The sequence below is a fragment of the Kryptolebias marmoratus genome, linkage group LG2, assembly GCF_001649575.2.
Source record: "Kryptolebias marmoratus isolate JLee-2015 linkage group LG2, ASM164957v2, whole genome shotgun sequence".
In the NCBI taxonomy this organism is placed as follows: Eukaryota; Metazoa; Chordata; class Actinopteri; order Cyprinodontiformes; family Rivulidae; genus Kryptolebias; species Kryptolebias marmoratus.
The window spans coordinates 13225293-13248954 of NC_051431.1; the positions used below are offsets into that span (position 1 = coordinate 13225293).

At 37.5% G+C, this 23662-nt stretch overlaps 1 protein-coding gene across 2 annotated transcripts in view; it reads right to left on the bottom strand.

Moving 5' to 3' along the window:
* drd2a (dopamine receptor D2a) overlaps nt 1-23662 on the bottom strand; it is a 59045-nt gene that overhangs the window by 21602 nt on the left and 13781 nt on the right. Inside the window, exon 1 of one of the 2 annotated variants that reach the window (XM_017428959.3) lies at nt 20896-21361. The exons of the other annotated variant lie outside the window; for it this stretch is intronic. The gene's annotated coding sequence lies outside the window, so the exon portion shown is untranslated. Of the gene's footprint in view, nt 1-20895; nt 21362-23662 lie in introns of those variants that run through there. 2 annotated transcript variants of the gene reach the window in all.

The following is a 23662-nucleotide window of genomic DNA, read 5'->3' on the forward strand; positions in this document are numbered from 1 at the left end:
ATTTGAGACACTCGCTAATTAAAGTTTAGGAATGCCTACACAGGGTAGACATTTTAGATTTTGAATCAGTAATGCAAAAACCATAAGAACATTTTATATAATTTATATATATCCTGTTTTGTGAAGGGGTGTTGCAGATGCATGGGGTGTAAAAGTTGCAAAACCGTCTGGTTCTAGTATAACCAAATCAAGAACTCTGTTCAAATATTTGGCACAAAGTCAAGCCTTTTCTAGGATCAGGTTGGACTCTGCCAGGGCTACTCCTCGTCTTTGATCCTGTTTGAAGTGTTCATAGTTTGTAGTTGGTATGAGGAGAGTGTCTGGTTTGGAAACCTCAGGGTTTCATCTCTGCTGTTTGTGGATGATGTTTTCTGTTGATGTCTTCAAGCCATTACCTTCAGCTTGCACTGGAGTGGTTCAAACCTGAGTGTGAAGTGGTCGTAATGAGAGTCAGCTCATTTAAGGCTGAAGGTGAAGATTTTCCTTTTGGTTGGGGGTGATTTTCTGCCTCAAGCAGAGGGGTTCAACTATTTTGATGTCTTATTAACAAGTGATGATGGAGCAAGGCAATAGCCGATGGATTAGGGCTTCAATGACAGTAATGAGGGCATTGCTCCAATCTGTCACGGTAAAGAAAGAGCTGAGCCAAAAGGCAGCACTATTGATGTACTGATCTGTCTATGGTCCATCTTTCAACAATGGGTATGAAATCATGACCAAAAGAACAAATCTGGGATGAAATGAGCTGCCACTGTTAGGTGGCCATGCTCAGCCTTGGAGATAAGGTGAGAGGAGCTTCATCATTCAATGGGAGCTCAGAGTAGAACTGCTGCTCCTCTGTATCAAAATGAGTTGATAGGAATTAATTTCTTTATATAAAATGTATGTCTGAATGTAACTGTTTGTGATGTTGTTCCTGATTGAATTATGGAATACAGCATAGTTTGGTTGTTCACTTGTTCACTTGAATACCAGTTGTAGTTTTAATGTTATGTAATATTTTTGTTGTATGTTTTGCTGCATTCCTGGCCAGGTTTCTCTCAAAAATATATATTTTAATCTCAATGAAAATACAAACGAATAAATAAAGGATATATCAGTATATGAATGACTGCAGTATTTGAACTGCCTATATGATAGTTTTAAGATGTTTTTAAAGATGCCTTAAAACTAATTTCTTGTGTTTAATAAAAAAAAGTGAGCTGACCTAAGCTGCAATGCTATTAACCACTGATTTTAAAAGGGCACATTTCTATGGATTCTTGTGTGACCTTTGCAGCCTTTTTGTGAGCAGCTTTTACTTTTATTTTGGGAATTTTCAAAATGCTTGTTGACCAGGTCACTGCAAAGGACAGGCAACTCTTAATACAGTCTGATACAGTTAATCCACAGTACATTAAATGTCACAGCCCTGAAGCGTCCAAAAAAGGTCTAGCTAGAGTTTTAATAGGATGAATCAACCAATGTTCCTATTTTTAACTTTTTTTAGCCCAGTAGTTTTCCTAATTACAATAACAGGAAAATAATCATAATATGGCAAAGAAAGGCTCAGAGCAGAGCTAGAAAACAGAGGGAATCCGGTGATATGTAATAAATAAAAGCAGACAACCTTGGAGGAAGGAAAACATGTTCCGGTTAGGAATGCTCTGGGCTCACCAGTCTACATGTGTGCCCTGCAGATGCCTTGCATTGTCTAATCGTATTTGTTCGCCTCCTCTTCTTCCTTAGTTGCAATATTTCCAATGCTGCTGACCTGATGGTTAGTTTTTGCTTCTAAACAAAAATCTCCCATCTTTACCTGATGCCATGAGTACCTCACCCTATTGAAATTTTGTGTTTTGGGACATGTATCTCGTTGGTCACGTAACTCAAAGGTCAGGGCAAGTGACCAAAAACAAAGTGAATGTCTTTGCACACAAAGATGCCTCAACAGACCTGTCAACTGATAAGAAATTAACTGATTTTGTCAGTGGCAGTCACGTAGCTGTAGTACTTATATTGTTCTTATTAGGGTTTTAGACATTACTGGAGAACTGAAAATCCTTACACTTTTTGTGTTCATAATTAAAATTCTTTCAAGCGTTGCACAGGTCAAGCATATAAACTGCATAAAAAAAGTTTGACTCTATTTTCCCCAATTCATGTTTTTCTAGCCTCACTAAAGTCACATTTACAAACTGACATGTGTTCATGCCTTCCGTTCTTTTCTCACACAGACTGTGGAACTAAATCAGGGTTATGTGGGGTTAATTGTTTTGCCAAAAGTCACTTTGACATATGGCCTGACTTCTGAATTGTGAATCAAAATTTAACTCAGCTACAGCTTCTACAATCAACCAAGATTTAAATAAGACATTTATCGAATAGCTTTTATGTTTGTTTGTCTCATTTGGTAAAAGTCAGTCAGATTCTCAGTACCAAAATTCAAAGCACCGGCAACAAGACAGAAAGGCAGAAGGTGTGTGTGTGTGCATGGGTATGTTTGAGCAGATGCTCTCCTATTTTTTTTTTTACTTAAAAACATGTTATCACTCCCAGCAATAAGACAAAAACATGTAGTGTTTATGGATTTTAATTTTACTTTCTTAGTTACAAACTAAAAAATAATAATAATATATAAAGGTGCCACTACTTTCGACATCCCCTCCTGCAGCTTAGCCTTTGCCTTTCAACCCAGCTAGCTTTCAGTTATGGAGATGATTATAAAAAAACAAAGTATTTTTCTAAGTTTTGAAGCTGTGCTGCATTGTTTTCTAGCAATGAATCAAACAGAATAAAGTAAATAAAGGTCCAAAAGTAAAAAAGATAGAAAATGTCTACAACTTATTTCATATTTAAATACCAGGGATATTTCCCAGAGTTTGCTCCCCCATTTTATTACATAATCATGCCATATACTTTGATCACTATCAATTTACACAAAATCTTTGTTTAATAATTTGTCATGCAAGGATGAGAGCAATATGCATTTCTTCAAGATATGCTAGTTAAACCAAAGAGAAGATTCTGGTGTTTAAAGACAAAGCAACTCTAAAAGGACCTGATGGCAACCAAAAGGTTGTCTTAAACCAGTGTTGTTTAACTGTGTTGCTTTGGGTGAGGTTGCAGCATTCATAGTTGTTTATCCTTTCATGTTTTTGGATGCAGCTCTTAGGAGAAGAAAATGAAAAGCTTCAGAGCCTGGAGTGAACAGTGAAAATGACACAGTCAGTTGTTAAACGGTTTTACTCGTTGCAAACATATTTCCAAGAACATGTTGAGACAATCCTCTTGACAATCACCAAGCTAAGTGCTCCAAAGCTGTTAAACTCAGCTATTGTCAGATTGACATTGAGCGGCAGAATACATCAGTCACAGCCACAGGTTTGAGCAAAGTACTAAATGATGGTTTCAGTCTGAAAATCAGGCTTCTGCTGCAGGATTTTTCAAACCATAATCAAAATACAATAATGAATAAGTCTAGGTATTAAAATAGGAAGGAAATTATTTTTTATTGTAGCACATTCAATGCTAAACATAGATATGGTTCAGTTCTAAAGATTTTGAGCAAGAAAAGGTATGAAATAAGCCGAGATTCCACTGAGTGAAGCATACCACACATACTGTCATGCACAGTATGAATTTCATTGACTATATGAACAAAATCTATCTAAATATGATTTTTTTTGTTGTTCTTTTCTTCAACCCTACTAATTCACTATACTGCTTGTTGTTTAAAGTCAGCTGACGGTTTGATAGAAAATACAGTAATTACTCATGATACATTGTACTAATCATATAATAGTTGTCAGGGTTTCAAATGAATTTCTACTCTCCCAGAGCAAAAATGAATCTGATAATTCTCTGCAAAAGCTTCACTGTTGATCAGTTCCAATTTTAAGTGTTTTTCAAAACACACCTTTCAGTCTATTCTTTCTGTCATAACCACTTTGTGACTTTCCAGCAAAGAAAATGAGGGTTTTAAAAACAAAGGTTCCAGCTAACAATGTCAAACCCATTATTCCTAAAAGCCACCCTTCCATCCATCTTCTACCACTTATCCGTGGTCAGATCACAGAAGCAACAGGTCCAAAAGGGAAATCCAGACATCCCTTTCCCCACTGACTCTCTCCAGCTCCTCCTGGGGGATCCCAAGGTGTTCCAAGGCCAGAGAGGATACATAATCCCTACAGCAAATTCTGGGTCTGCCTCTAAGTCTCTTCCTAGTAGGACATGCCAAAAAACCCTTCAAAGGGAGGCATCCTAATCAGATGCCTGAACCACCTCAACTGACTCCTTTTAATGCAAAGGAGAAGCGTTTCTACTCCAAGCTCTCCTTGGATGACGGAACTCCTCATCTGATCTCTAAGGCTAAGCCAGGCAAACCCTACAAATGAAGTTAATTTCAGCCCCTTGAATCTGGGATCTTGTTTTTTTGGTCATGATCCAAATTTCATGACCATAGGTGAGGGTTGGAACATTGATGAACCAGTAAATCGAGAGTTTTGCCTTTCTACTCAACGCTTTCTTTACCATGACTGATCAGAGGAATGCCTTCATTATGGTTCTAAAATGAGGGTGACCATGGTTCTTAAAGTCATTATGGTGTTTATTTTTCTGAGTGGCCAGAAGGTGAGGGTGCCCAGAAGCACTGCCGCTTCTGTGATTGCTTTTGAGGGCTACCTGGTCTCTGTATAACAAAAGCAGGAACTTGTGTCCACATTCTTGGCACAAAGTTATGCTCATTTTTGGTGTGGGTTGGACAGGGCTGTCCCGTGTCCCCTATCCTGCTTGTGGTGTTCATGGACAGGATTTCAAGGCAGTCATAGAGAGAAGTGTGTCTGGTTTGGGAACCTCACAGTCTTGTCTTTGCTTTTTGCAGATGATGTGGTTCTGCTGGCATCTTCAGGCCAAGACATTCAGCATGGACTGGGACGGTTCACAGCTGAGTGTGAAGCAGCTGAGAAGAGAGTCAGCTCCTCTAAGTCCAAGGTCATGGCCATTATGGTGTTTAATCTTCCGAGTTGCACTGGCAGTTGCTTTTCCCACATTTCTTTTTTTTTCCCATGTCAATTTCAGACATCTGAGTTATTACAGTACTCTGTCTTATTCTCTCAGCCCAGAAGCTGCTGCCTGTCCCGTAAAGCATAAATGGTGATAACAGTAAATAAACTGTTGGTAAGAAAACTCTCACACATGAGCATAAAATGGCCAGGGTACATCTAGCAGCTTTAGCTCCACTGATAGAAAGTGAAATAGCCCAGAGGTGCTCTTCATGTTCTATTGAAGAAACCCAACAGCCTGAAAAATAAACTAAATGTGAAAGCATAAAAAAAAGGAATCAAGTGGAGCATTGTTGATGAAATCATGTGAAAATTGTTGCACCAGTTGCATAAGTAATACTGGTGTGAAGTGGAAAGTGTGAATTCCTTTTAACTGCAGGATATTTTTGGTATGTTGTTTGTGTGTTGGTTATCAGTGAATATATATTTTCTGCCAAGACCAAAGTGTATTGCTGCTGTCTTTTGATCTAAAACTTTTTATAAGTAGTTTGAGCAAAAGCTGAAAGGTTTGTTTTATAATATATAAATTTTTACACTGTTGTCAGTTGTGCATTATATGGTTATTTCAGCAGAAACCATGTGATTTTCCTGCTGAAGATGTCTCAGGCTACACCAAACATGCCACAGTTTAGTTACTAAAGCTGGTATTTGTGAATTTAAACAACCAGAGAAATGTATGTAAATACTGTAATTATGTAATGCAAAACTATCAGCAATGCAAAGGTTTATAAAATAGCATTTATACAAACTGCTGAGAATTTTTTGACCTTGAAGTTGTTTCAGGACTTTGGCATTACACTTTGGTCTTGGCCCTGCGCAGACCAGCTGCTGCCTCATCATTTCACTCAGAAATAATTCATATTCTCCAAACTGAGGCTGATCAAGGAGCTAATTACAACAGGTAAGATATTAGGTCTTTCTTTTCCATAGAACCCCGATTTATTTTAAGTGAGGTTCTGTGGAAAGTAACACCTAAAATCTTACCTCGTAATCTGAACTATCAATTTAAATTACATCGGCCAACATTTTTTTAATTTGTCACAAATCGTAAAGAGTAGTGATGGCAACCTGCAATAAGTGCCAGCAATCATTGCTGTTTCCATGTGGACAAATGTAAGCAGCTAATAATTCAGAAAACAAAATGCATGTGTTTACAAAGTGTCACTGTTTTCTCACCATTTTGTAAAATTGTATTTCTCCAGATTTAAAAGGGATGGTCTGTCATGATTTGAGATTTTTGTGTGTTTTTTTTTCTGCATTTATTTTCATATTTGGGATCCTTGCTTTCATGTCGGTGTATATTGTTTAGTTTTACTTCTTTGTTCTTTGTGTAGTGTATTGCTGTATTATTCTTTGTTTCCTGTGCCAATTTTCACCTGCCCTCAGCTCAGTAGTTCTCTGGTCTGCCTGCACACCCACCTCACCTGTTCCTCGTCATCTCCCAGCTGTAACTCATTTCTCACTCACCCACAGTTCCTTAAAACCATATCTTGTCACCCACTAGCTGCTGGTTCATTGTATTTAATTCTCTCTAATTCTTGTTATGTATGTCGTTCATATCACAGTTTGGTACTGCTCCTCATGTTCCCATGTAAGGTTTTGTTACTTAGTTTTGCAGCCACATCAGCCTTTTGTTTTCTTTTTCTTTTGTTAATAAATCAGTTTTATTTTTTGTACCAACATGAGTCTGCATATTGGGTTTGCTCAGCACAACATAGTCAGGTCATTTGAGAAGTAATGTTCTCTCAAATATTTATCAGTAGTTAGTTCCTATATGAGTGGTGACATCAGTCACAGATCATGGAGTATGAAAAAAGGGCAGATATCTTTCTGCAGTCTAAATGCCAAAGGAAGGCCAGTTTTATTCTGTTTTTCAGGTTTAAAAAACATTTCTGTCTCAAAAATGTCATTGGTGTGTAAGAACACCAAATTGGCACAAACATTCACACGGTCTATGCTCAGCATATCTGTATTTGCATAGTAAAACAGACGCTCAGGATTATTTAACATGAAGCACATTTATCCATTCCATACTCTGTTCTGATTGGTGTTGTGCAACTCGTATTTACTCATGACCACATCAAGTGCAAAATTTAAGACGACCTGTTGTCTCTGCTATCTTAGAATGTGTCAATTCCAGTAAAAAAAAAAAAAACTGTTCTGTTGTTGGCTGCAAGAAAAAAGGCAAGTCCTTTTTTATTTTTTACAGTTGGTGTATTACCTACAAAGGTTGAAGGGCAGTATTTACAGTTTTAGTCTGATAACGTAGGCTCAAAATGTTGCCTGAGGATGCAGAAACAGCAGATCAGGCTAACCTTATAAAGACATCATACCATGATGTTCTCTTGTCACATACGTCTTTTCAAGGCTGTGCTTCCTGATTAGTTCATAAAATCTTAAATTTACCAAAACCTTTGTTATAAAACATTATTTGTATTTCCTAGATTTTGTGTTTTTCTTCCATTTGGACCAAATACCACAGAAATTTGAACATGATGTTGGAACTATACAACTTATTTTTCTTATCTGCAAGTCTGCAGCTGTTGTATTTAATTTAAAGGTGCAATGTCAAAATTTTGCAAGTCAAAGCATTCAAATCAATATTTTTGGATGTATGCAGGCTGCAAATACTTGATTAGTTCCTTGTATTATTTAGAAACAGCATTTATGTTTTTTGAGTGTGTCCAGTTATAGCATTCAGAAAGTCCAAACTAAAAGCATTTTAGAGTCTCAGCATGTATAATTTGAAATAAAATAATAAATACATACCAATTTAATACCTACTTTTTAATTTTCAACAGTAACAGTGTCCAACAGTAATATATATATATATATATATTTGCAACATTAATATTTTAACACCCCTTCCCAAAATGCAAACCTCAAAAAAGTAATGGCACAAATAAAATAAAAATGTTTTGTATTAAAACAATATTTTTGCTTAAATGGGCTCACAGGTACATCAAAAGTGGACCAAAATATTTCTGTCAGTATGAAAAGTAAACAGAAAAAAGTGAATGAGCCTCCTAAAAAAAATCATAAACTTCTAAAATCTACAAAATAGTTCTCAGACACATCTGGAAAAAAAATATATATAAAAAAATCTAAAGAATGTGTGGACTGAAGAGCATAACACATGTGTATCAGTGCAAAACGTAAAGTTGTATGACAAAAACTATTTTTCTAAGTGTCTGCATTAAGTAGTTCTACATATTTCGATGACAGTAAGTGGATCAAAAATAACCCCTTTCCTGCATTTTCTTGTGTGCACCTGCAAAATAAACAAAACTTGATTTACATCCTTCCTATCTACTTATATGTTCACTTCTTTACTATTCATAGTAGATAACAAGTACACTTGTGTCCAAATGGCAGCTCTCACTCAAATCTTAAGCATGCACAGGAACATATATGAGCCGGAAAGCACTGAAAAGACACAGCTGTTCTAAAGCCAGCCTGCAGACAAGTTCTGCATTGCTTTTGAATCCTTGAATCCTGGTCCATCTGCATGAATGAGCCTCATCAAATTAAAGTTAAGAGTCGACATTTTAATGTGGATTTTTTTCTTTTATTTTAAATAAAAAATGCTTTGCCAAAGAACCAACAGAAAAACCTGTAACTGTCAGATCAAACAATCTGAATATCGGATGCCTGTCTGGCATGATGTAGCTCAAAGACTTGAAGAAGGATTAAAAAAAAAAAAAAAAGTTAAAGCCAGCTCATGTTATACAGACTTGGAATACAAAGATGTTGAGGTTTTTATAAAAAACACACATCATTTTCTTTCCCACAAATTGTGCAGTCAGTATCCACAAAGCATTTTAGACAAACCAATTTCTTCCTACACGGTCTGAATCATATGGAGGTTTTCTATTATTAAACGAGTGGATCACAAAGCCGCAGCCACAGTGTATCCACCTCTCATCATTAAGCAGGTTAAATGGCACTACAGCCAGCCAGGTGACCTCCAAATTGTGAATAGTTGACCTTTCCTGGATACAGTCCTTAAATAGACTGACCCTGCTTTTTACCCACAATTCCTTTCTCTCACATCAAACTGCATCTTCTTGTTCTCAGCTGACACCAGCAATGATCTACGAGAGCAGGAAGCATTATCAGACTGGACTAGATTTCCACAGTAATGACATGGCTTTTCTTGGCATATTGGCAAAATGATGAGGTCAAAAAAAAAAAGTTAGACAAAACGACTAAATATAAGTGGGATTTTTGTTTTAAAGCTAGTTATGGCACATTATTTATGTAAAATCTGTCTGCTTTTTGTGTTTTACAAAGAAAAAAAATTAATGATAACAAACTCCTATCTTGCCCCATTTGTTCCACATGGGCGTTTCCAATTTCACTTCAAGTTCGGGTCCTCTGCCAGAGGCCTGGGAGCCTGGGGGTTCTATGCAGTATCTTAGTCGTTCCTAGGACTGTGCTCTTCTGGACAGAGATCTCTGAGGTTGTTCCTGGGATCTCTAGGAGACACTTTTTCAGTTTGGGGGTCACAGCACTGAGTGCTCCGATGACCACTGGCACCACTGATGGCTTGACTTTACAAAACTTCTCGATTTCCTCTTTCAGCCCTTGGTATTTCTCCATCTTCTCATGCTCCTTCTTCCTGATGTTACAGTTGTTTGGGATTGTTACGTCTGTCACCACTGCTTTCTTCTGTATCTTATCACCACAATGTCCGGTTGGTTAGCCATCACCTGTTTTTCAGTCTGAATCTGAAAGCCCTCCAGTTTCTTGGCTCTGTCATTCTCCACAACCCTTGGTGGAGTCTACAACTTTGCCAGTCCATACTCAGCACAGATGCTCTTATACACCATTCCACCCATTTGGTTTTAGTGCTCCATATATGCTTTCCCTGCCAGCATCTTGCACCCTGCTGTTATGTGCTGGACTGTCTCAGGGGCATCTTTGCACAGCCTGCATGGTCCTGTCTGGTATGATAGACCCCAGCCTTTATTGCTCTTGTGATGAAGGCCTGCTCTTGTGCTGCCATAATTAGTGCCTCTAACCACTGATAGGATTTGTTTACTATATGAAACAATACATATAGTTTAAACATGTGATGTCAAATCTTTTGCCTATATAGATTTGAGTTCATATAACTTATATTTAATGGTCTGAGATAATGCCCAACAAATTACTCTATAATGACGGGGTACTTAAAAAACAATTACAATTATTCAATTACAGCACAGCAAAACTGCTTTTACTTCAGCCAGTGATTAAAAATATATTTCAGTATCAAAACAGTTCAATCATAATCACCCCATAATTCCCTCATAAATACTCCATGACTTGTTTTGTTTCTCCTGGAACTGTATCAATTACTCCCCGTGTCTGTTTTAAGCTGGAAAATAAATTTATCCTTTTTTTTTTTTTTTTAGCAAACTTATCATGCCGGCTTCCATACAAAAGTAACTGTATTCAAGCATTTCCTTATAAGTTTTCTTTACTCATAACACTTCAAAAACTGCCATTAATTCCACTATTTTTAAAGAATATGCTGGGTGACATAAGCTTAAGAGAAAAAAAAAAATGATTGTGTGTCTTGTTGTTGCTGAAAACTGATGTCATTTAAACCACATAATAACCTGCAACATAATTCTTTCAATAAGGCCTCTTCAACTAGGAATTTGGTCTTGAAGCGAAAGTTCATATCTTTGTAAGCAGGGTTCAATGGAAAGTTTATGAACAATTAATGTCTTATCTGTTGTAGACAGCTTGGAAAAATACAGTTTCAATCTGATTAGAATAACAAACTAATAACTGGTCCAAGCATGACCAGGACTAAAGTCAATTGCTATCATCATAAAACAAATCCAGTTAAAACATATTTATAGTGCTTCGTGAGAATGCTGTTTGTAACATTTACACCACAGTCAGTCTTACATTACCTTTTCTCTGCAAGAAATCTTGATATTTCAACAATAACTGTCTCAGGCTACAGCGAGCTGCTGCTATTTAAACATGCAAATAAACACAGATTTCTTTGTAAATACCCATATAATGTGAAACTGGCAGCAATCTAAAGATTATTAAAATAGTGTTTGCATGTGATTTTATGAAACAGCAGTAATCCACTTTGATCATGACTTCCTTGAACTAACAGTTAGCTCATCAGTCCACTCACAATTAAAGTCAGTTTCTCCAAACTGAAGTTGTTCCGAGCTATGTACAACATGCAAGATGTAAAAAAATATTCATAACCTTTCCAAAAAAAAAAAACACTTAAAAAAATTAGAAATATTGCTTTAAAGGATTGTTTGAACTAATTTTGTTTGTTAGCCTATTTTCCAAGTGGAAATCGGTGCAAACTGTAATTAATGGATTCAAAGTTCCTAAGGCACCTTTACATAAAAATAAATTGTATGTTTTTGAACTCGTCCAGATTATTCACACCTGCTTTACTCATATTAACATTCAGTTCAGGATCTAACACATTTGCAACCTCTAGCCGTCATAAATTGTTTTTCTCGTTTCTACTTTCAGCCTGTGCAGAGAGGAAGCATAGCAGGAACTGATATCACTGTGTCAATGCTGTGTTTGATTTTACCCTGTGATAGTCTTCACCCTAAACAGTTTTCTAACAGCCAGAGCCCCCTTAGTTGCCAGGTCGTAATGACTGATTCTGGCAAAGTCAATGACTATGTTGTGAATTCCTTCTCTCAGAAAAATGGCCTCCTGTTCTTTCTGAACGAGTAAAGAAGCATGTTGGTGTAAATGTGAAGCCAACATCTTTGGGCTGGCTGTGTAGGTGGTGTCTGCTATGACTTTTACTGTACTGAAAATAAACCTGCTCATTCAGTGTAGCAATTACTGTGATTATCTTGCCATTGCAATTATGCCTCCTTTATCTCTGTACTTATTATTCTGAAAGTTTTTCTAGTAGAAGTCCATGAAGGTGCATTTAGTTTTATTTAGCACACCTTTGACATAGGAGCAATAAATAGAATTTTAAAAAAGGGGAAGTAAAGCCATGTTAATTACTGTATTCTCTAAGTTGCATTTTCTCAAAATCTGAAAAGCAACTAACAACAGTCATATTTCTTAAGCTTTTACCAAAATAAACATAGTTGCTGCTGTTCGAAAGCAAAACTATACCTATAATTATAAATCAAATTATTATTTTCTGCATTATGCATCCAAATAACATCTCTCTGATTTATTGAATTAAGAAGCAACAATGCAAAACAGTTTATTTTGGAGGTTTGGAACCACAAGTGCTTAAAAGTTTAGAAAAATCACAAACTTTTCATTTTCCTCCAACCACAAAAAATAGAAAAAAAGCAACAACTTAGCTTCAATCAGAGCAAGTCTTCCTCTGAGCTGGACAAATAAGGCAACTAGAGAGCATATACAAAGTGCAAAACCAAAGAATAAAAACATTATATATGCTTAAATTATACAAATGTAAATGTTTCAATTTTTTCTTTTGGTTTGACATCACCAAATCATCAGAAGGCCTTAAATGTGTTGATATGATAGTCTGCATCATCTGTTTGTGATAATAGAGTCCATATTAGTGACATTATTAAATAGTATAGTGAGATTTTTAAATCTTGTAGACAATCTCTGATCTCATCACTAACAGCTAGTGTTGTGTTGACCAATTTATCCATTAAGACCTATCACATCACCTAATTTTGCCTAAACAAATTCAAGGTAACCGATCTCCTGGTAAACATGAACACAAATGTTTGTTGTCACCACCCAAAGTATGACTTATTCAGATTATGCAGATTTGTCTTCCAACAGTTGCAGCTTAGTAAAATATCACCTTTAGTACAACTTGTATGAAACTGAGAGCTGAAAGCATTGTTTTGTTTTTTTTTTCGTTTTTTTTTTGAGGTAAGCACAATATTCCAGAGCTAAAAAAAAAAAAAAAAAAAGAGTTAAAATTTCCATCAATGTTTTTTTAAAAGAACATGCAATTCTTACAGAAAATAGCCTTATTTGTACAAAAATAATTTAAAAACTTAACAGTAAGTGGAGAGAGTGCTCCTTGAATTTTGCAAATAAAATAAAAACAAACCATCAACAAGACACATCAATGCAAATAACCGTAAACAAAAAAAGCAAATGGCTGTAAATAAAAAAAGCACAGTTTAATCAAGAGCTAAAGACCTAATGGTTTTAAATTCTACTCATCCTTCAGTCTTGTTGACTCATTAAAAAATAAAGGGTTACTGTAGAAGTGATTTAATCCATTATTAACACAAATCAAGCCATGTAAGTGAAAATGATAGCCCATTCACCCACAGAAAGGAGAGGAAAGGAAGGCTGGTAACAAGCCTCCATCGACCTCATTAGGTTCTAGAGATTCTCTAACCAAACAACTGGTTTTGTCTCTTGTGCATAGCCCACACACACACACACACACACACATGCACACGCACACACCTACACACACAAATCCCTTGCCATTTTTGCATTGCACACCATGATACACAAAGACGCACAGGCAGCAATGGATGCAGGTGTGTGAACAAGCAAATCAGCATGCACAGCAGCTCTGCCTCTGCTTTTTCCTGATACACCTTGTCTGCTCAGCAGAGGCTCGTAAGCCTTTGATAAATCAGGTGCTTCTTTAGGTCTCACCATATCTGTCTGCGGTGGCTGTCTTGTCTACAGAATGAGAAAAGTAAATAAAGTGGGGCTTTTGCTGTTTGATCCACGTCTCAGCTTAATTCACAGTCAAATCAGGCAGTTTATAATCCTGACTTTATCCCAACAGTAACCTGATGGCGATGGATTCAGTGGTAGGGAAACAAGCAGGCTGTTTGCATTAATAACAGGTAGATGAATACCAAAAGTATAGAACCTGTTGGGGTTTTTTTTTTATTCGAGCATTATTCTGTTAGCATCAATATAGATTATATAAATATAATCTCCAACACATAAACAAGCTCAGACTTAATAGTTTGAAGTTAAACTTTGAACAAAATGAAAAGTTCAACTGTTACTTTACAAAACTTTGAGCACTTGTCGAAAACAAATGTGCAAATTCTAGTGACTTTTCTCAGTCTTCAATACAATTTCAGCCAATTGTGACATTTGTTGCAAAGCTGTCTGTGTGGACACTCAGGACTGAGTGTCAAGCATCTTTATGATCCAAACAAATGTCAGTGATAAATTGCTTATTTGAAGCAACATAGCCCTGCAATATCAGCTGATTCTGAAACTATGCAGGTTGTTCAAATTTATGAGAAATTCTCAAAAGCATAACAGATACGTTCAATAAATTGTTTCAGTGCCAGTGTCAACAGAAATCTTTTGCAAATGAAAATGCCTGGGACATAATTTTGTATTAAATCAAAAGAAGCTATGGCAGCTATTTGCTAAATCAAGTTAGATTTCATTTTCTTCTTTTATTTCTGAGATTGGTCACAGGATAAGCAGTCCTAACAGTTCCACTAGGATTTGAGATGCAACAAGTGTTGTTTGACAAATGTTGCCATTTGATGGAAAGACAAACTTGGAGAACTGTGCAAAGACTCTCATCACAGGAACACGAAAAGCCCCTGAGCCCCAAATCATAGAGGTGGGGTTTACCACAGCAGACATTATCAAAGATGCAGGCTGTGCAAAGTTGCCCCTGAGAATGTTCCAACACATAGTTTAAGATGAAAGCAAGGACAGGCATAACCAAGTGGCTTCAACGGTGTGCAGGAATATGCAAGCCAAGTATGGCTTAGAAGTCCCTAGGTCCCAAAAGGACACACCGCAAATTGGCTGAGCACAACAGAGCATAAATCCTTCAGGACTTCGAGTTACAGACTGACAAGTAGCTGCTGGCTAAACAACCAGACACAATGGTAGTTGACAAGGAGCAGAGGAGGGCAGTTGTGATAGATGTGGCAATCCGAGCTCACAGTAACGTCAGAAAAAATGAGCATGAAAAGTGGAGAATTACAAGGAGCTGAAGGAAAGGCCGGCCTGTGGAAGGTAAAGCCCAAAATCAATCCAGTGATAAAAAGGCACATTGAGGTCATGACCTTCAAGTGGGCAGCCACTTATTTTACCCAAACGATTTGTCTCCAAATGCAACTGATAAGATACCACCTATAAGATTTTTTCTGAAACAGCAGCGATGAGTTTTTACTCCCAAGATAGTCCACATCTTGGGAGTGCTACTGTGACCTGTGGCTGGAGTCTGGAGAAGTGATGGATTGAGCCTGTGGAGCAGATTACAGGTCACTTAATTTTTTAAACTACTATTAATCCTAAATTTGGGGTTCGTTTGATTATTAATGCCCAATGCCAAAAGGCAAAAGGTGGGTGATAATGTTTTTGCCTGTGTCTGTGCAAATGTTTCTGTGTTTGTTTGTCTGTCTCATCAAAATATCTCATGAATCAAGAGGCATATCATTAAATCATTAAAAGTAATCATTAGAGGTTCATCTACAACTGATTAACTTTTGAAATTAACCCAATTCAAAATGTTCACCACCCATATTCAAACTTTGGAAACAAAAATTGCTATAACTCAGTCCATTTTACAGCTATTGAGCTAAAGTTTGGTTTCGCAGTGGCGAACAGTCATCTCCAACACACTCTGAGCAGTCGCAAATCACACTATAGTAGACCTTCGTCTAAAACTGCCATTAACTAATGGAGTCAACATTGTATGTTTGTTAGCAAAATATCTCATGCAGCACCGGATAGATTTTAATAAAACTTTCAGAAAGCAACCCATGGATGTACCTCTAGAACTGATTAATTTTGGGGGCCAACCCAATTCAGGATTGTATCTCACCTAACTGTGACTATTATTTAGTCAATTTTACAGCTATTGAGCTAAAATTTGGTGTTTCTGTACCTGAGAGTCATCACCAACAGACTCTCAATGTGACATGTTGCATAATGTTTTGTTCAAGGTTTGACCAAAATGGCTATAACTGCACACAATAATGATCTTGGTTCAAAACATAAAAGGTGGTGGATGATATGTATTCTTTCAAGGAATGCTAGTACTTTTAAAACTATTGTGAGAAAACATCAGGGTTACATTTTTCTCACAATTTCCACTAAGTGTAAAAGCTTGGATCTTAAGATGTCTGGAAAAAAAGACAAAAGATTCTGTCTGCCGTTTTCCCCAAGGCCAAAAGAGATAACTTATATTTGAGACATAACATTTGAATGTAATACCGAACAGCACAAATGACTTCAGGTGCCATTTTTATGGGCCAGACGGTCTTAAACAGGGAGATTGCCTCCACTCATCTATATCTACAATATAAGCTACAAAAAATAACAAAAGGTTATTGCAAAGGTAAACTATTCAGTTTTTATATCCTGTATAAGCTAGAATATATGCAATGATGTTTCCATTATCTTAAATTATTTTTAAGAAAATGTTTGGATGCTAGATCACATTCCTTATGCACACTTGTGTTTCTCTGCCCTTTCAAGCTGGGTCAGAGGCTAATCTAACAAGCAACAATGAAATCCATAGAAGCAGGACAAAGCAATGAATTTAAGGTTGTGGCAAGCATGAAACCAGAAGATTGGTTATTTTCTGAGAGAGTGCAACAACCTCCATGACCGTAATTGATCAATCTAAAAAAAAAAAAGCACTGAGGATGTTTTTATTTATTGTGATCAATATGTTTTCAAATGCTTTGCTGCGTTTTAGATATTAGTCAAATAGATTGGCCAGCATTTGGTTTGAAAATAATGTATTTAAGTTAAGACCAAAAAGGTCATACAGGATCTTGCTTTGCTCCCCAAACAAAACAATCACAGATTGGTGGGGAAAATGTCAAGGAAGCTGCCACTGAGAGGCTGTTCTTTATTTTGATTTGACACCAGACAAGAAAAAAAATTGTTCAAAGTGAGAGGAGTCTCGTCACGCTGATCTGAAATCTGACCCTCTCACCCACTTAAATCTTTAAATTTTTGACCTTTCAAAGACTGAATTTCACAGCTAGAGATGAGTTTATGAGTGGACTGCATCAGTAGTTTGTCTTTGACTACTATGCTGAGGGTCTTCATGTGCCATGAATAATCTGCTGGAGTCTGGGTGATCTGGAGCTTCAGCTACTTCCTTAAAGTCTTCAGAGAGATGCTCCTGAACGCTCCACGTATTCTTGATTCAAGGTAGTCAGAGCGAACACGCAACACGGAGAGACAACTGGGAAGAGTTTTCATTTCTCCTGGGAAATCCTGCTTTTTCTTTTCCGTCTTTGCTTTTAATCCCTGTGCCTTTTGCTCTGTTTCATAGTCATCTTGTCAGTTGAAAAACAACATATCCCTTCCTATAGGACCAGACTGTTCAAAGAATTCCCTTGTGGTGGCCTCAAAAGAGTTTCTAAGGCATTTACCACTGAATTTCTATGACGTTTTTGCATATCTACAACCAATTAGGACATTGGTGTGCATTCTGTGCCTGCTATTAAGACAAATTTGCGAGTGTGGTTATAGAAATAGGTGGCTGATATCTTCTGACAGTGCAGCCTGACTGTAGCTTAAACCCTTTCACACCTCTCAGGGGAATATTGGCTGTATGAAGGTTTACTTCAACAGTGGCTCATTGCAATACCGAGTCTGGGACAGGTTCCTTGCTTTTCTAAGTACAGTGGTTTTACCTGTTCAAGTTTCAAAAGACCGAAACCAGTGGGTTGTTTCTGTTTATGAGCAGTGCATTAGTTCTTTTAGTCTTTTTTATGTGTTTTAATAAATAGGCAGTCACTTTAGCAATAATGTGGGTGTTGTCGCAACTGTCAGCGTTACAACAGCTGTATCTAACAGCAAATAGAATATTAAAAATGCTATATTTAGTAAATAACCACAACAAGTGAAAAACAGATCCTATTCTGTGTGACAAAATACCAACCCCGACACTCACAGTGCACCAAATTGGTTATATATTCTAAATATAGCAATGTGTATTATTGCCCAAACAGAATAACCAACTTCCTGCTCTCCTATATGGAGCATAACAAGCTCATAATATATCTCCTACTGGTTTTTTGGACCTAATTGTCTCCTCCATCCTTACATCCTTATCCGTGATGGTCCCTTGAGTGGAGACATATTTGACATGCCAAGGAACAAGTTTCAGCAGAGCGAGGATGTAGGCCGCTTGGATACGTTCACAGAGATCCAATACAATTAAATGCTTTACTTGTCAAAACACTGTCAGCCCACTTCAGCTACATAACTACCATGCTTATGCTGTAAGACACGGAAGATGAAGCATGCAGCTGCGCTGGAGATGGTGGATGTCACATTAGCCCCATGCAATATTAGTGAAATACACAACAACTGCACTGCTGTTTAGATGAGTATTTATTTACAGTGTGGTCTCTACAATCTAGAGGCAATTTTGAGCATCCAGTTAGTGCACTGGGTGACTATTCAAACCATTTTAATAAAATTTGACTCGCTTATAGTTCAGCCAAAATCACATACAACGAACTTCAAACACTGCTGCTCTAAGGCTTTTTTTTTTTTTACAATGACACAACTGTTGTGGAATCATCCACTCATGTAATGTTCTAGGCCAGTAGGAAGTATATCATGAATTGTCAACAAAGCAAACTAAATAAGCTTTATTTATTGTTTGCAGTGTGCTCTAATTCCCAGGGCATTTCACCCTGTCATTCTGTCAGTGCTCTTCTTGAAACATGCACATGGTCTTCTTTGGCACTAATGCTCTGTATTTAAGGAAAAAACATTGGAAGAGGCATATGGTTTAATACATCAATAATTTACAAAATTGAATAGATGAATACTAATAGTTGACAGCACTACCTTTGAACTGACTTTTTACTGAAGTGATAAACTAGCAGCATATAGTTCCATTAGAGGGGGAAAAGGCAGTTGTATCTTAGGCAGCATTTTATTAGCTTGAAAAGCAGGCAAATCTACGGGTACATGCGTAATTTGCACTGGCAAAATACATCTGGCCCTCATTGGGTTCAAACAGTTTTCTACTTTGCGCTGGCCAGGCAATCACAATCATTTATCTATTACTGGAGGGGAGGTTGAGACGATAGGCCTGTAGAAACACTGGTGAAGCATATCATTCGAAGCTCCATCACACACTTTGTTACTCTGATTGGTTGCAGGTCTATCCAATTGTGTCCGGGGGCATTTTTTTGCAGATATCATTCCTTTCGAAATTAAGAATTAAGATAGAGGTTCCAGACCAATTTTCTTTCTTACAGTGAGGCCATGCAGGCTTTTTTATTTATTTTTTTTTAGTATTTTATCCTGTTAAAGTTGCATTCTCAAAATTTAGCTCTCAGTTTTGAAAACCGTGTATTGAATCTTTTATAATTCTCACATGTCACGTGGGTAATCCTCTCAAAGCTGTTCAAATGTGTCTGTTTGAGGACTGAGCTTGTGATTTCACACACCGGATCGTGAGGCAGAACGTCACAAACAAATAACTTGGTTTATAATTAGGTGTAATCTGCGCGAGCAGGTTTACTGTTGCTTTTGTTTACCTTTCTCTGTTGGCTGACCATTTGCATCAAATAGCTTACTTTTTAGCTCACTCTAAACCCCACTGAACAAATGGTTTGCGCAATCGTTCTCCCAACTTGATCCAAATACCCTCTTGGTCACTTGTTGTGGAATGTGAGTCTTTTTTCTGCTAATAACTCGAGCACAGAAAAAAAAATGTTCAGATAAATCCTCTTTTAACAATTCCTCAAAGCATTGGAGCCCTTGCAAACACTGCATCAGGCAGCTCTAGTGAAGCTGTTCTGCTCACAAAGAGGAGTAACAGATAAGAGACAGGAGGGTGTAGAATTCAATATTTGTCTGGGCGCTGTCACTGGATAAACACTAAACACAAACACACACACACACACACACACACAGCAGCTCTTCTCACCTGATCCTCTGGTATTTAACTGAAAATCCTTTCAGTAGAGATTAGCAGATCAATCTCTTCAGTTCAGGCAGCATTGAAATCAGAAATTCTGTCAAAGTGGCGTTGCCACAACTAATTTCTTAATAAGCTAAAGTCTGACAAGTGTCATTTTTAATGCAGCAGGTGCTATTGCCTCCTGAGTTGCAGATTTTCTTGGGTTAGAGACCAACTGCTGACCAAATGTCAAAGTACTGACTAGTTTTGGTAAAGTTTGTGGAGGCTTTATTACTTTTTCATCATTGTAAGTTTTATGTAACTTAGAAAACAGTGAGATGCTACAAATCTTTTGAAAAGCGAAATGACTAAATCCCATCAGTCATTTCCTTGCCATTAAAAGGCAATCAGTCACAAAACGGTCCTCCGTAAATTCTCTCACAGGATAATCAGAGGAGCTGTGGACCTCGGTTTTTATGTCTCTCTAAAAGCTTGTTTGAGCTGCCCTTGGCTCAAACAGAGCAGGGAGTAGGTGTGTGTGTGGGNGTGGAGGTTGCACAGCCGGAGCATGAGACCACCTGCCCCCGGCTCCAGGACCTGCTGCCTCCAGAGTCAGAGACCAGTACTGATCACCAGTTGGGAACAAACAGATTTGAAATTGGGTGGGGAAGGTCAGCTCCACGCACGCAGAAAGGCTCGCTCGGAGCGCTCCTTACCTTACCCCGGGCTGGATTACGGTCTGAATGTTTGCCTTCAGCGAGTTTAAATCACATCCAGCAAGAGTCAATAACTGAAACAGTGCTGTCATTAGAAACCGCTCCTGTAACGCGCTGTCAGTCGCGCGCAAAAAAACAAAAACAAAAAAAAAACACTCATTCACTCATTCGCCCACACACAACATCTTTAAGGAACATTTTTTAGGATATCAGATCGATTAAATTAAAATATAATTTTGTTTTTTCAAGTTTAGGATATTACATGATAATAAAAACAGGACAAAAACAACCGAAACTGCCTTACCTTCACGCCATAAGTTTGACTGAATCTTTGTTTTAAAGGCACCCACGATTAAATCCAAAAGAGTCCACAGTTAACTCCTGCCGTGTCCTTTTTATTCCCTCTGCGCATTATTTGACTCTTTAAAAAGAAAATAATCGTATTGGCGCGGCAGCTCGGGTGCGAGACATTAGTTCAGGCTGAAAGAGGGAAGAAAAAAAAAAAAAAAAAGAAACGCACAAAATGTACGCACAAACAAATACACCTAAAAATGATGACGCGCTTTCCGTTTGGCCTTTACATGCAATAAAAGCGACGTGTTTTTTTTTCTTCTTCTTGGATTTCGCTTTGTAGGGAAGTAGAAGCAGAAGAAGCTTGAAGCGCGCGACGCGTCCTCCAGGTGTCCAGCAGCTTTACGCACGGAGCGGAGTTCCCTTCGGTTCTGATGGAGGCACGAGACGCGGCGACTGGAAAGAAGTGTGGAAATTCAAGGCGGGGTTACATCTGGTTAATCCATACCAGGGAGCTGTGCTGCTGTTAATGTCACCAGTGTAGGAGACACCTTATTCCCTCTACATTTACCCCATGCTGCACTTTAAACACAGGATGGAAAAGGTGAACGTGTCATTTTTTTTAAAGTATGGACCACACGTATCTCCTTCACACTGCTATTTTTCCCCCTGTAAAAGCAATTATAATTTATCCTATATTTGGCACTGTGTGGTGTGAATCTTGGCAATAAGAAAAATGGACAATGGCTGTGAAATCCACCTGCAGATTTAAATTAAAAGGGGGAGAAAGATACAGACACCAACCTCTTGCTCTGTGCTGATGTTACAGTTTTACACGTCCCCCCAGGCTCCATCCCAGCACAGCCTCTGCTTTACTCTCACTCTGCTTTTGATATTCAATTAACTTTCCTTAATCCCAGATTCGTTTTACAAGCAGAAAGGTGTTCTCCACCTCCTCTATCCTGCCACTAATGCCTTAAATGGTTCTCCTGTAAGGATAGCTTTACAATACAGGCTTGGTTTTCTTTTTAGGACCATTTTTAGCACATGAATCAAAAATTACAAATCCAAACCAGTATTGTAGAAGAAAATGTGTGTGATCCTGTTGCAAAGCATGAAGATAAGTATTGCCTGGCTGATGATCACTCCAGCGGATGAACTCTGGACAAGATTTATCACAAACTACAAGTTTCATTCTTATCATTGTTCTTTGTGACACATCAGATTTTTGAATGGACCTTTTTTTCTTTTAATAAATAGATATTACTTACTGCCTTACCTTACATCTCTTCTTTCAGTAGGTTCAGATGCAAGCAGAACTGATGTCATAATGTGAATGAAACAAACTACAAACTATATGACCTATTATTTAGATTTTTAAAAAATAGTTCTGAATTTGGGGGTTTCTGGAAAGGTAAAAACAACTGTCTGTTGTAGATGGCTCTAGTTTAAATCTGACCTCATTGAAGAGCTAACAGCTAATCCAAGCAGGGCAAAAAAACCAAAGCAGATTTCTGCTGTCTTTAATAAACTTCAGTCTGAAAACTTTCTTAGCAATTCATAGAAATGCTATTTTAAAAAACATTTTGACTGCAGTAACATTCACATTACACAGTTACTTGCATAGGAATCTGTATGTATTTACACTGAAGAATGTGCAGTCTGTAATCTTGTGAATTTTTTGAGATCCAAGTTGTTTTGAGGTGGCAGCGACCCACTTTTGGTTCTGGCTTCCTTGGACTTTTCATTGGCTTGGCTGTCAACTCACAACTGGTACAGTTTGGCTCAAAAACTGTAACATAAAGGGAGACAACATGAGGTGGCAGGTTCAAAATATAATTTATTTTAAAGTATAGCAGAATAAATGTGAATAATCAATTCATCAGTTGTGCAGATCATTTGGGAATGAGTGAACACTGAGCATGCAACTGAGGAAAAGCCAGGACTGGAGACAGCTAGGGTGAACTTCATTCTGCCCAGGGAGGAGCAGGAGGACCACAGGAGAGACCACATGGTCTCAGGTGTGGCTCACTCTTTATTACCTGGTTTTACTGAAAAACAAAGTAAACCAAACAAAAATTGCTGTCCCCGAGTGGTGGGGCTGTCACACAACAAGATTTTAATTTTTCCAAACCAAGGTTGTTCCACCCTACAGCTAGCAACAGTTAACTGCATTAGAGGATACAGTACATCCAACTTATTTTCTTGTCTTTTTAATCATTCAGGTCAAGTCAAAGTAGATATATCACAATTACAACAACTGATAAAGTGAAACACTCAAATACAAACTCAACAAATCAGCCATCATCAGGCATTTAACAATAAAACATCATCAAGAGCCCAACCAAGTTTGATGACTTTGTCAGAAATAACACAGAAAATTCAAGGATCATTGTTAAAGTGAAACCTCCACACTTTAAAACTGAACTTATAAACTCAAACAGCTTCTGGAATTGTTTAAAAAAAACTTTTGAATGTTATTTTATGACTCATTTCATCTCCAGCACTCAACATTTGCAGTGGCTTTACAGTAACTTTACTCTTTAAAACTCACAAGACTAAAGGGGTGATTAATAATACAGCTCACCTCTTCCAGCACATGGCCTCATGTTTAATTAGATATTAAAATAAAATATTGATTGTAAACTGGAGGAAGTGGGATACATCTCCTGAGGGTGGGAAAAGTCAGTTAACCGTAATTGAAAGATCCTTCGTGGCACCTTTTGTTCAAATGCAGTTCAGGTAAATTAATGATAGTCTGCACTTTCAGTAAGTGTGAG